This window comes from Sorghum bicolor, chromosome 7 (assembly GCF_000003195.3).
Source record: "Sorghum bicolor cultivar BTx623 chromosome 7, Sorghum_bicolor_NCBIv3, whole genome shotgun sequence".
In the NCBI taxonomy this organism is placed as follows: Eukaryota; Viridiplantae; Streptophyta; class Magnoliopsida; order Poales; family Poaceae; genus Sorghum; species Sorghum bicolor.
Genome location: NC_012876.2, coordinates 7,716,819 through 7,729,992, shown reverse-complemented (window position 1 = coordinate 7,729,992; position 13,174 = coordinate 7,716,819). Strand labels below are relative to the sequence as shown.

General features: G+C 43.0%; 1 long non-coding RNA gene across 2 annotated transcripts; it reads right to left on the bottom strand.

Moving 5' to 3' along the window:
- Positions 1,611-3,606, bottom strand: LOC110437130. 2 transcript variants are annotated; one of them, XR_002455261.1, is made up of 2 exons: positions 3,503-3,606; positions 1,611-1,897 (listed from the first exon to the last, which is right to left on the bottom strand). It is a non-coding gene; the product is annotated as an uncharacterized LOC110437130 (long non-coding RNA). The 2 variants fall into 2 exon arrangements; XR_002455260.1 differs by having other exon boundaries at positions 3,511-3,606.

Sequence of the window (13,174 nt, the reverse complement as noted above, 5' to 3'; positions counted from 1 at the left end):
AATCTTTTCAAGATTCCCCGTCACATCGAATTTTACGGTACATGCATGAAACATTAAATATATACAAAAATAAAAACTAATTACACAGTTTATCTGTAAATCAAGAGATGAATCTTTTAAACTTAGTTACTTCATGATCGGATAATGTTTGTCAAATAAAAACGAAAATGCTACAGTTTCGAAAACCGAAAAGTTTTTAGAACTAAACAAGGCCTCAGCATGTTTTGGTGATTCGATCCAACTAACCCAATGCAGCTAACACACTACTCCTTCCCTTCTGCTAAAAATTTAGGCTAGCACACTATTCCTGATACGTGCACGATTGAGTTGTCAAAAAATAAGTTTATCAATCAAATCTGTCAATCATTCAACAATATTTTTCTCTCATAATAAATCAATCAACAGTACTTTCTGAGCCAAACGAATAGGGCGGCCCGACGCGCTGAGTCCAGCCTGGCATTGTGTTTTTGGGTGATGTAGTATATAGTCTAGTAGATGCTTTGCCAATGCCAAAGACCCGAGGTTGAAGACCACGGCTCACCAAGGACATTGCACAACAAAAACCCACGCGCGAGAAGCCACAAACGACCCGTAGTGGTGCTTTTTTTTAAAAAAAAAATATTTCATTCAGAAGAAGAAAGTTTACATAATGGGTTTCACTGTGATACTTTAAAATAACTGTGAGCCCTTAGGATGATTACGATCATCTATAATCTCCTAATAAGATGAAATGCATTTGTTTAATTTTTAACTATTCATTTGAATTGTAATTTGTTTTTCTAAGTAAATTTATAGAAAAAACACTCATTCCGTCCCAAATTAATTATCGTTTTGGGTTTCTGTGCCACAAGTTTGACTCAATTTATAAAAAATATGTGTAATATTTGTATATCTAAATAAATTTATAGAAAACTAGATTCAAAGATCTTTTCTATAATATTAATTATGTACCATAAATATTAATATTAAAATATATTTAGTTGAAGTTGTTTCTCGAGAAGCGAAAACAACGGTTATTTTGAAACGGAGGGAGTATTAACATATACAATATCAAATAATGCAATATGTATCAAATGAATCTTGTTTGATGTTATAGATGTTTGTATGTTTATATAAACTTGGACAAAGTTAGAGACATTTAACTTAAGGGCCGTTTGGATCTTTTTATTTTGGAGAAATTGGAATCTACTCAATAGAGTAGGCTATTTGGTTTGGAATTTGAGATTCCACAACTTTCCAAAGTTCACATATAAGTATATCTCAAATTCATAGGGTGGGAGATGAGAAACGATTATATAGACAATGTTTTCCTAAACGCTAAACGGTAAACACCTGTCGTTTAGCCATTATTCAGGCTAAACAGTCCATTAAACGGACTAAACGGTCAATTAAACGGACTAAACGGATTATTAAATAAAAATAGTGTACCACTGTGTAGCGTTTACATGACTTTTAAACAGTCTAAACAGCCGTTTAGGCGAACAGTGTCTATAGATTACTATGCTATTTTTCTACTCTGTAACTTATAACAATCTTTAACACACTTCCCTATAATAGAAATACAACATATAAGCATCTCCCTTGCATAGATAGTAATAGTATAAAATATATTTCATACACAACAATATTAACTTAATTAATATGCACTTAAATTATGTTTATTAGAATAAATTTAATTCCAAAGATACAAACATAGTCTTGGAATAAATCCGAAACAACTTAATTACAGTTTAGAATGGAGGGAGCACTAGGAATGTTGGTCCATCACCGTCAACTAACGCTTTTGAACTTCCATAGTTAGCACATGAAGCTGAATAATATTAGATTATTCTGGATGGGTTGTGAATCTTGTGATCCATCCATGTTCAAAGTTAACCACGCTTATATACAGGGACACCTGGTGACACAGTAATTAAAAAGAAAAGCTAATGTATGAATATATCAGTGGCATTAAAAAACATACTAATCAAGGCTGAAAAAAGATACAGACTTTGATTCAGTAGTGTTCTTGATCTTCTATCTTCACATTGAAGGGTAGAAGCAAAAAACCACGTTATTAGTAATAGTTCTTACTAGTGCCCCACCATGAACATAGCAATGCAAAACAGTGACAGCTACTATAGCGTACGTAAAACGAAAAAGGGATTGCCTTATGCTCAGAACTAAAACAAGAGAGCAAGACTCTCCAGCTCCATGATTCCCTCACCCTCATCTCTCTCTCCTACCAAACTTAGGCTTTGATCTTGAGGCACTCGGTCTTCGCCATGGGGGCGAGGAAGGCCAGCTTGTCGGCGCAGTGCATAGGGGTGTCGACGATGACCTCCACGCCGCCGCAGCTCGCATTGCGCAGAGGCGGCGGCGGCGCCCTTGGTGACTGTGACTCCATGGCTGCCTCCTTGTCGTCCTCCGCGATCGTGTCGAGGCTCGTCAGGAGCCTGGCACGCCTGGTCTTCATCGACGGCAGCTTGGATGGCGCCACCTCCATTGTGATTCGCCCGACGAGCTGCTGAGCCATGTAAGCCTAAGAATGCAGGGGAGAGAGAGAGAGAGAGGGGAGGGAGAGGAGGGTTGAAGAAGAGAGAGTGTGTGTGCTCAAGGGGGCATTTGGGTGTTGCTTATGTGTTGATTGATTGTGTTGGAGAGTGTGGCTCCCAAGAGGTTGTCTTTGGGGGGTTTATATAGCCCTTAGCTCCATGAACATCTTACATACAATACAAGTTGAAACAAAATATTGATGCATGTGGTGAACACACATCAGTGGAGAAAAGATCGATGGCAGTAGTCTCTGAAGACGGGGGTGTTTATTAGTTTGCAGAGAATGAATGAGCTGAAAGCGAAGGATGCGAACACACAATGACCATTAATCAGAAGATGGCCATACATGTCGACAGAAAATCTAGGGGTCGTATGTAGTCATATCACCCGTACTGTTGTCACCGTGCACGGTGATACGATGTGAGTGAGCTCTTGTAGCCATGCAAGTGTACGAGCGAGGGAAAAAATAGAATTCATCTTTTTAGTGTCCTTTTCAATAGAAAATAATAATGAGTAATAATACTACTCGTAAAATAATGATGGGACGAAAAGTGGAGAGACAGACAGACAGACAGACTAGAGAGCGTGATAGACCAACATTAGGAATAAGAAATTTTAATTCGCTCGGTAATATTATGCGTAGATTTCTCATCACATCAAATTTTGTGGCATATGCATGAAACATTAAATATAGATAAAGAAATCACTAATTACACAGTTTGTCAGTAATTTGCGAGGCGAATCTTTTGAACCTAGTTAGTCCATAATTAGACAATAATTGTTAAATATAACCGAAAATGCTACGGTGTCAAAATCCAAAACCTTTTTGATTTAAACCAGGCTTTGTATTGAGATATACGACACCATAAGTTTTCTTTATGTTCTTTGGCAAACGGTCAGCAACATGATTTTCAACGGGGTAGAGACTAGAGAGGCATACACACAAAATGCACAATGCACCGCGTACAGTGGTACCGTTCCCTGGCGGCGAGGGCACCGGCCGGCACCGCGCGGCGACGGAGGCGGTGTGGTGTGGGGCTTTCACGCGCCTTTTTGGCCATGAATGAGCAGGATCAGGACAGACATTGCTTGATGCGTCCCTTCAACGACCTCATTCCGCTGGTGCAGGGGCTCGCCACGCCCGTCGGGTCCTCGTACGTCCCTGCATGCGTCCTCTCCTCATATGTGTGTGTGTGTGTGTTTCGCAGATCATGTACTTCTGGGAACCATAGGATAATGGCCCTACAGCTGAACTAGCAGTAGGCTCTATTTAGAATGCAGGGTCGTCGTTTCATAAACCCTTTATTTAGGGGCTTTTGGAAATTGGAACAGAGGATAATAAACAAAGGAAAAAAAAAACGTAGGATTTGGATTCCTTATAATTTGAGTACCCTAGCATCGTTTGGTTCATAGGAAAGCTGGAACAGCGCAGCTAGCACCCGGATGTTCAGACGGAGGCAACGTCCATGCTGTTCATCTTAGTAGTTTTTTTTTTTTGCAATTTGGCCCTTTTTCAAAACAATTTCTACAATTAGACCCCTCGTAAAACCATTTCTAAAAATAGACCGTTTTTCGGCGTTCTCATACAGTACGCCGTGGTATGTGGCTCGGCGTCGTATGAGGCAACGCCGAGGTGGTGCCACGTCATCGACGACCATGGTCGTCGAAAACACGTGGCCAGAGCACGGCGTGAAATGACATTGCGCCGAGCCACATACCTCGGCGTTAAATGACCTAGCGCCGAGGTCAGCGGTTGGACACAGCGAGGCCCAATTCGCACGGCGGCCCACATACCTCGGCGTTTTGCCCTTTATCGCCAAGCCTCGTAGCTCGGCGTCACACGACTCGACACCGAGCTCTGGCTAACCAGCCCGAGCCAAGGCCCCTTCTTCTTCCTCTCTTCATTCTTTCTTTGTGCCCATCCCCTTTTTTCTCTTCCTCTCTCTTCCCACGAACCCTAAATCCTAAAACCAGGCATAGAGGTGTCGGATCGAGGCTTATAACGGTTTCCTAAGGTACTACTCCTTCCTCTCTTCCCTTTCATCCATTGGGATCTTGTTTTAGTGGTGGTTTTTTTATGGAATATGTCATTAATGGTTTGCTACATGTCATTTGTGAAATGCCTTTTATCCAATGAGTAATTGACTCAAATGCGTGTTTACTATGGCATAGTATGTACGATTCATGTCCTCATTTAGTGTTGTATGTTGTGGATTATGGTTTAGGGTTTGCTACTCTTTAGGGTTTTGCTACTCTTTAGTGCATTGGGCCACTTTGTTAACTTTTTAGTAAGTACGATTCATGTCCTCTCTTAGTGTTGTATGTCTTGGTGTATTAGATGTGGCATTAGTTATAGTAACACTTGTTTATGTAGATGATGAACCTGTATCGAGTAGAGTATTGGAAAAAACGCGGTCGACCGAGGGAGCTATATGCGGACGCCTCTTGTGTGGATGCCCCGGTACCTCCGGACCTCCCGGTTCCAAATTGTGATTGTCAAAAGCCAGCACAAGTGATGCAATCTAGGCATCCTGACACCGCTGCACGGTGTTTCTACACATGTGGCCAATTCAATGTAAGTTTATGAAATTGTGTTTGAATGTTCAAAATGTAGCTTATGGTTGCACCAACGCTTTGCATGATTTATTTGTTTGTTTTTCTAGGACCATGAGAAGTGCTTCTTCTTCCAGTGGATCGACGGCCCCGACAAGTTTGACCCACGGTTCTTGCTTTTTGCGGGTATTTGCACGGGAAGTTTCCACGTGATCGCTTCAAACGTTGGGTGCCGCCACCACCAAACCCCCCACCGATGACTTCTGAGGAGAAGGAAGTAGCTACGACAAGACGCCTTGATGACCCTCCTAAGTGCTTTTGTGGTGACAGAGCTATGGTAGAGCAGACGCGAGGTCTTGAGTTTGTGTGTCCCAACAAGCATCCAGTAAGTCACTTTTCCTAGTATACCACTTTTGGTTTCTTACAAGTAACTTATATAGTATGCTCGAAGTCCATTGATTTTGAATTGTGGCAGGATTATTCTATGGAAAAGTGTCATTTCAGAGAGTGGCTATATGGTCCGAAGTCTCATTGGTCGGAGGAAAAGAAGAAAACAAAGGACAGGATTATTACCGCAGCGCCTCCGGTTAAGTGCAAGTGTGGTGTTGAGGCTAGCTACGGCCTAGTTCCTTCCGAACTAGGAGTCGGATATTTTTGTGGTCATATGGTATACTACGATGTGGTGAGCTCCTGTTTTTTTCGATAATGTTAGAACAACAATATGTGTTCTTACTAATTATCATCTCTTATTCAACATTAGAGCACTAGGAAATGTGACTGGGAGTATTGGCATGGGAAAAGAGACTTCTACCAAACCTGCGAGCAAAAGAAAGCACTAGGCATTAAGCTTCGATGCGGGAACCAGCTGTTGGACAACTATGTGAAGTACTACAAAGAGGACGCACGTCGTGAAGCAAGAGAGGGCCGTCACAATAGCCCCGCAAAAGTAACGTGGGAGAAATGGAGGCTTGAAGGTATCAAGCAAAAAGAAGAGGAGAACTCTTGGAGAGCTGTACTTCAAGAGTATGACGAAATGAAGGGTTTAGAGAAAAGATTGTGTGCTAGTAAGTAATAATAATTTTAATGTCTGTTTCATGTCTTTTGTTTTTCTAACAATTGCAATTTCATTGTTACAGAGATTGGATGCACCGGAGATAGGGCCGCTGATGTGGCTCGTTCAAGTTATTTAGAGAAGATAGCTACGGACAAGATGAAGGAGGCTGAAGTCAAAGAGGCGGACAACAACATGGATGAGGAGGACAACTCGAGATTGGACGCTCTCGCCGAACTTGTGCTTGAGCATGATGCTTCTAAGATGGCTCAACAAGACCATAATGTACATGTGCACAATGCAGGCGAAACCAGCCGCGCTACGGACTTTGTGTTGCAGGTGGAGGAGGACGAGGAGGAGGAATGGTATACACAAGCCGTGGATGAGGCGGAGGCTGCTTACTATAGCCAAAAGAAGGTGGTGGTAGAGGAGGAGGAGGACGAGAAATGGTTAACACAAGCCGTGGATGAAATTGAGGCTGCTTACTACAGGCAAAAGGCGGAAAAGGCAAAAGGAGTGGTGGTGGAGGCTTGTGAGTCCGACGACGACGATTTGCTACCTGGCTACGTTTCTGGTTAGAGGTCCATAGTATTTGAGGATGTAATGGATTCTTTATATGTGAGTCCGAACTAGTGGTACATGTCTATGTATGTTTCTAGTTAGAGGTCCATAGTATTTGAGGATGTAATGAATTCTTTATATTTGAGTCCGAACTAGTGGTACATGTCTATGTATGTTGAGGACTTTTGTGCGACGCCACGGATTGCTTCTCCCACTAGTGGTACATGTCCTTGTGACTTCGCCAACGATTATTTGTTGAGTGGAAACGAGTCCAATTTGAAGTTATTAAATAAGTTATTTTATAATGAAAAATTTAATAGTTTGGTCTCCAAACAAATGAAAAAATAAAATCTAATTAAACAATCTGTATATATTATAATTTGTAAATACTTAAGTAAAATTAAAATTTACTAAATAGTAGTAACTAAAAACGAGTCCAATTTCCATATGTTAGAAAAGGTAACTAAAAAATTAATGTAAAGCGAAGTAAAAAAAATCATCAGGCTCGGGCTCGGCGTGACCTGGCTGCGCGCCGAGGTTGGCAACCTCGGCGTGGCCACCACCGCGCACCCAGAGAGGTCCAGCTCTGGCCCCCTACCTCGGCATCAAATGAATAAACGCCGAGGTCTCACGCTCGGCGTGGCCTAGCTGCACGCCGAGGTTGGCTACCTCGGCGTGTCGAGCACATCGAACTCAGAGAGGTCCAGGTCTGGCCCCCTACCTCGGCGTCAAATGAATAAACACCGAGGTCTTGCCTCAGCATTTTATTTATTTTCGCCAAATCTTTTAGCCATTGACAAAGTAGTACAAATTGTTAATAGAAAACCATAGTCACATAGTAATACAAATTATATACACACATACGTAAATAAATAATCGACACATATTCCATACATGAGCGCACAAGTTCAATCATAGTCCATACTTGATTGGATATTAGAGTAGCTCATACATAACATAGTCGTTGACACATAGTCCATACATGAGTTCATTACACATTGTTAATTGGCGTTCACACATAGAGTTTGCACATAGTTCATTTGACATTGTCGAGCCATCCACAAAGTCATTGAAGACAAAAGAAGCCGCTCATCCATATTGTGACCTGTGAACAAGATGTAGGGGGCACCTTAGGAACACACATATATGGGACAACGAAGGAACATGTACGATGAAAGGTTTAAGTTTTTACCCTAACGTGGACGCCGACCACCACGCCTTTCCCTTGGCAGCGCATGGGAACCGGGAGTGTACCTCTCGACAGCTCGGGTCGCCCTTTGTGGACGTCCAGAGGTAGAGGCACCCTGCGTACCTTGTGGAGCATCACCCAGCTGTGACATGCCAATCTCTTCTTGGTCATCAACCCCATTTGCCGCTTTCATTGCGTTCAACATTACCAGTAGGCGCTCATACGCTTCTTCCCAATTACCAAATATTATTTCCAATGCACGCTGCTTTGCTCTCCATGCTTTTCCATACTTCACGTAGTAGTTGTATAGTTGGAAGATTGTGTCAACCAACGCGGACACCGTTATGGTTGGCATATGCTTCACAATAGGGCACAATTGCCTTGCAATGAACCTAGAGTTGAGCTGCAAATGAGTGTCTTCTGCGTCAGCACTAGCACAAGTATGTGGTTGATTAACTGAGGTAATCTTCCATTTGCCTGCCTTGTTTTCCTAGCACATACTCTCCATTGACACAATTGTTCCTCACAAGCCACGGTGTACCTCTTCTCCTTATATGAATTGATCACCCGAAATGGACGGTGGTGGAGAATTGAGTACTCTTGCAACCATGATTTCAACTCATCCATTGTGGCAAACAATAAACCCTTGCGTATGATGGGACAAACACTAACATCAGGGATGCTGCTCTCGTTTAGCCCACCATCAGCAAAAGCCCTATGACCATGGCTAAGGTCCTCGAAATCACCAATTGAAGGCTCTCTATCAGGCAACACCCTCCTCAAAATCTCTATTTCCCTTTCAGTGAGACGACGAACGGGGCAATCGTCATCGGAGTCAACATCCGCCACATCCTCAAATATCTCATCATCTCCATCTACTTCGATATCTAATCGATTGGTGGCCCGAGCATCGCCAAATTCTTCTTCACCACTAAGATCATCCTCATCACTAAGGTCATCATCAATGGAATCATCACCACTAGCGTCATCTAAACCCTTTTCTGAGTCACCTATTACATATGAGTCATCATTGTCCTCATTGTCAGTGTTGCCCTGGACATCTCTATGCTCCATTGTATTGTCTTCAGCATATCTATCGTCCTCAGCCCATCCAACACCATGCTCGGGAAAACCTAGCCCTTCAGCACCACCATATTCATCATGCTCCTGTGATACTACCACTTGGCTATCACCATACCATGGTTGTGTGACAATTATTTCTTCTTCCAAAGAAGGACCGACATCTACACGAGCGGGGGACGGTCGACATTCTACTCTTACAGATGACTCCTTCCTAACAACTAAATCCAAAGAACGGACTTCAGAGGCCAAAACAACCGCCTTGTAATGAGTCCATTCTAAGTCACTTGATATTGGCAACAAACGCTTGATACGTGGACCATTTGCCGACCCAACATCTATCACGCCTTGAATCTGAACAAAATCCACATCATTCCAACCTAACTTTAATTTCACTTCCTCTAACAATTGGGCCAATGTGGGCGATTCACCAAAAATCAACAATTGCTCACTCATTTTCTCAAATTTGACACTATCATCTCTTGTCCTAACAACACGGCCTCCATGATGCAACCTCACTAATTTATCCATCTACAACCATCACACATCGAAATATTATCATATATATATATATATATATATATATATATATATATATATATATATCATCATATAAATATCTACTTCATTAAAAACAAATAACAATAACTAAGAAACCCTAACACAATGATAAAAGCAATACCTATTAAGGTTTGAACATAACAACATACTAATTAACGGTCTCCACAACACCAAAGCATGTACATTTCAATCAAACTCATACAAACCCTAACACAATGACCAAATAAACAACCACCACCTTCATCCTAGGATTTCCAACGAAAACAAGCAATGCAGCAAAATCTACACGGATAGAATGGAAGAGGGGAAGGAGTATTACCTCGGGACCAACTTGAAGGGGCTGATTTGGGCTCCTAGCCACTCCCTAATGGCTAGGGTTTGAGGGGGCGGCGGGGTAAGGAGAGAGAGAGAGGTGGGAAGAGGAAAGACTGAATGGAGGGAGGAGGAAGAAGGCCGCGCGCGGCTCTGTATAGCCCAGACCTCGGCGTCAGCCGACTCAACGCCGAGGTCAGTGGCTCGGCGCTAAATGGCAGCACGCCGAGCTTTTTGGGCCGCATGGCCAAAATGGGCCGTCCACCCTGCGCCCCAGACCTCGGCGTGCCAGCAGCTAACGCCGACATCCGCGGCTCGGCGTCAATTGAAATGACGCCGAGGTCCCATCCACGTGTTTTGGACGACCAAGGTCGTCGATGACGTGGCATAACCTAGGCGTTAAATGACACAACGCCGAGACGCGAATCCTCGGCGTGCGGTCACATAACGCCGAAATACGGTCTATTTTTGAAAATTGTTTCGCCAGGGGTCTTTTTCCCAAAAAAGTTTCAAAAAAGGGCCAAATTGCAAAAATTTCACGTTCATCTTACTCCTCCTCACTGCTCACTGCCACCTTCGGCCCCACCCTGGTCGCTGGCTACCTCACCGTTGGCACCCCACCCCCACTGCTCCTTCCTTGCCATTCCTATCCCAATCCGGACGACTTACCTCCTCTTTCTTACCCGTCACCACCTCCGACTCCGCCCTGTCCACTAGCTATCTCGTTAGCCAACTCACCGCCGTTCGCCCACCCCTGCTGCTCTTTCCTGCCCTTCCCTAATTCCAATCCACCGGCAACTAAGCAGCTGTCGCCCTAACGGACACCGCCCACCGGTTGTCCGGCCCTTGCCCGCTTGCACGCCATCGCCGGTTTGGCCACCCCCCCGGCCCCTCCCTTTCTAAGGGCGTCGGGTATTGGTTGTGGTGGTGGTGGGCAACGACGGCGCGGTGGCTTGCAAAGGCCCGCCCTCCCGTGGCACTTGTGGTCGCATTTGGACGAACATATGCCCGTGTTACAACATTACTGAAATACCAAAGCTCTATAAGAAAAGTTTCAACATATTCTATACAGGAAAAACCACAGGAAAGTTTCCATCCAATCCAACCTTATTTTCTTGCTTGATCGCGTAGGATTGAGGCGTGTGTCCATCTAAAAAAACATTGTTTTCCCAAAGGCAATTCAAACAACCATCCCCACTAAATTCCTCTGTTTTTTAATCCTATATTTTACTCTTGCATTCCTATCTTGTTGCTATACCTTTCTGTTCCTATGTTTTTTAATCTTGCATTGCATAAAGGGCAATATAATCCAGAGAGAAAATCGCAAGACAAAGATCCTATTCGCATCGCTTTCTAGGGAGTTAGAGTTGGGTCTTTCTAGAACACCTGGATTTCTTCTATAAATCATCTGACCTAGCGAGGAAGGGAGAGATGATTTTTTTTTTATTTTGCCAATTTCTCATTGCTAATCTTGAACGTTTGGACAAATGTTTTCATAAATGGCAGCCACTTTGTGACTTGTGAGACTCACAAAAGTAATGATAAACAATAAACACACACAAAACAAAACAAAAAAAACAATAAGTCATTTGACCTCAGAAGAATGGTACAGCGACTGGTCACAGGGCGACGGACGCTCTCGACGCCAAATCTCCAACAGGCAACAGCACCGGCAGCAGCGACGTGCCGCCATTCATTGCGCCAGCTCGGAGCCGGCGAGATCGAGCCACCGGCGGTCGGCGGCAGCCGGCACGCATCAGTCGCCTGTCACTGTCAGCGTCAGCTGCCGTACAGCCCCACACACGATCGACAGCACAACCTTTCGTGCTCTGCTCTCTTTGGTTGTTTGGACATGGACAAGGTCTTTATTTACACCAAGCTTTGTCCACTATCTTTACTGAATATATAATATGTATATAGTCCATCTCATTTTAAATGTGGACAATGGCACGATTTACAATGTCAAAATTTGGCTAGCCAATTCTATAAAAATATACGTGACATTAAATTTGTGCGCTTGAGCTGTCGAATCTACCAGTCATTCAGCCAATTCATCGGACTGATTGAGAGTAGAGATATTTTATGCTATGAAATTACGTTTGCCGGTGAATTAGCAGCACCGATATTTACTTTGTAAAATCTATTTAGAATTTTTAGAGCTAGTAGTGGTCAAAACTAAACATGTTTGCCTTCTCAAAATGACCTACATCTCAATATTATATTATAGAAATATTTTTGAGATAATGTTTTCGGATGTTTCAAGCTAATGTTCAAAGAGACGTACTGGCAAATCCAGATGGTTTGACTGCAAGCAAATCTAATTAAAACGACGCTTTTTTTTCATCGCCCGGCAAACCCGCTTTTAATTTTTGTGTCAAATCAGTGATTATTATCAGGAGCAGGAGTGGCGAGATTTTGATACGGAAGCAGCTGGATCATGTCACTCTTGCCCCAGCCAACCAGGATCCAATCCAAGGGCCACACGCTGCACGTTGCTGTCAGGGAGATTAGCAAGATCTAGCATGAGATCCGGCAGGTTAACCCAAGATCAGAGACGAGAGTTCCAGGCTTCCAGCTGAATGGGAGAAGAATTAGGGCTCATTCGGTTAGCTCATTCCATTTCTAGGCTTAGGAACCATTCTAGGGTCTTGTTTAGTTGCAAAAATTTTTTGGATTTTGCTACTGTAGTAATTTCGTTTTTATTCGTCTCGCGATTTATAGACAAACTGTGCAATTAGTTTTTGTTTTCATCTATATTTAATACTCCATGCATGTGTCGTAAGATTCGATGTGATGGAGAATCTTGAAAAGTTTTTGGTTGTTGTGGGAACTAAACAAGGACTAGGATTAGGCCTCATTCGGTTAGGGTGGAATGAGACCATGAAACATTCGGTTAGGGTGGAATGAGACCAAGAGCTGTTTCAGCTGATGAATCTTATACAAATTTGTGAATTAATCCAGCTAGAAATCGTTCCAGACCTTTATTCCTAAATAAACGAACAAGGCCTTACTTGTATATACAAATTAAGCAATTCCTGCTGAATTCTTTTTGGAAAGTCATTCCCTGATAACCGAACGGTAGAGGAGAGTTCCATAAAAAAATCAGGAGCTTTTTGCCACGAACTGCATTTACACTAGCAGTTTTATTTCCACTTGGCGAGGAGGATGAAAGAAAATGTGGAAGGAGCTCCAAATAGGGCGCCAAAAAATCCCAGCTGTCGCCATTGGACTTCCGTTCCTTTTGACTTTTATATGGCTATGTTTTTTTTTCTGACTAAGAAACTATGGCTATTAGACTCGCCGTATAAAATACGCAGTGAATAGTTCCCACA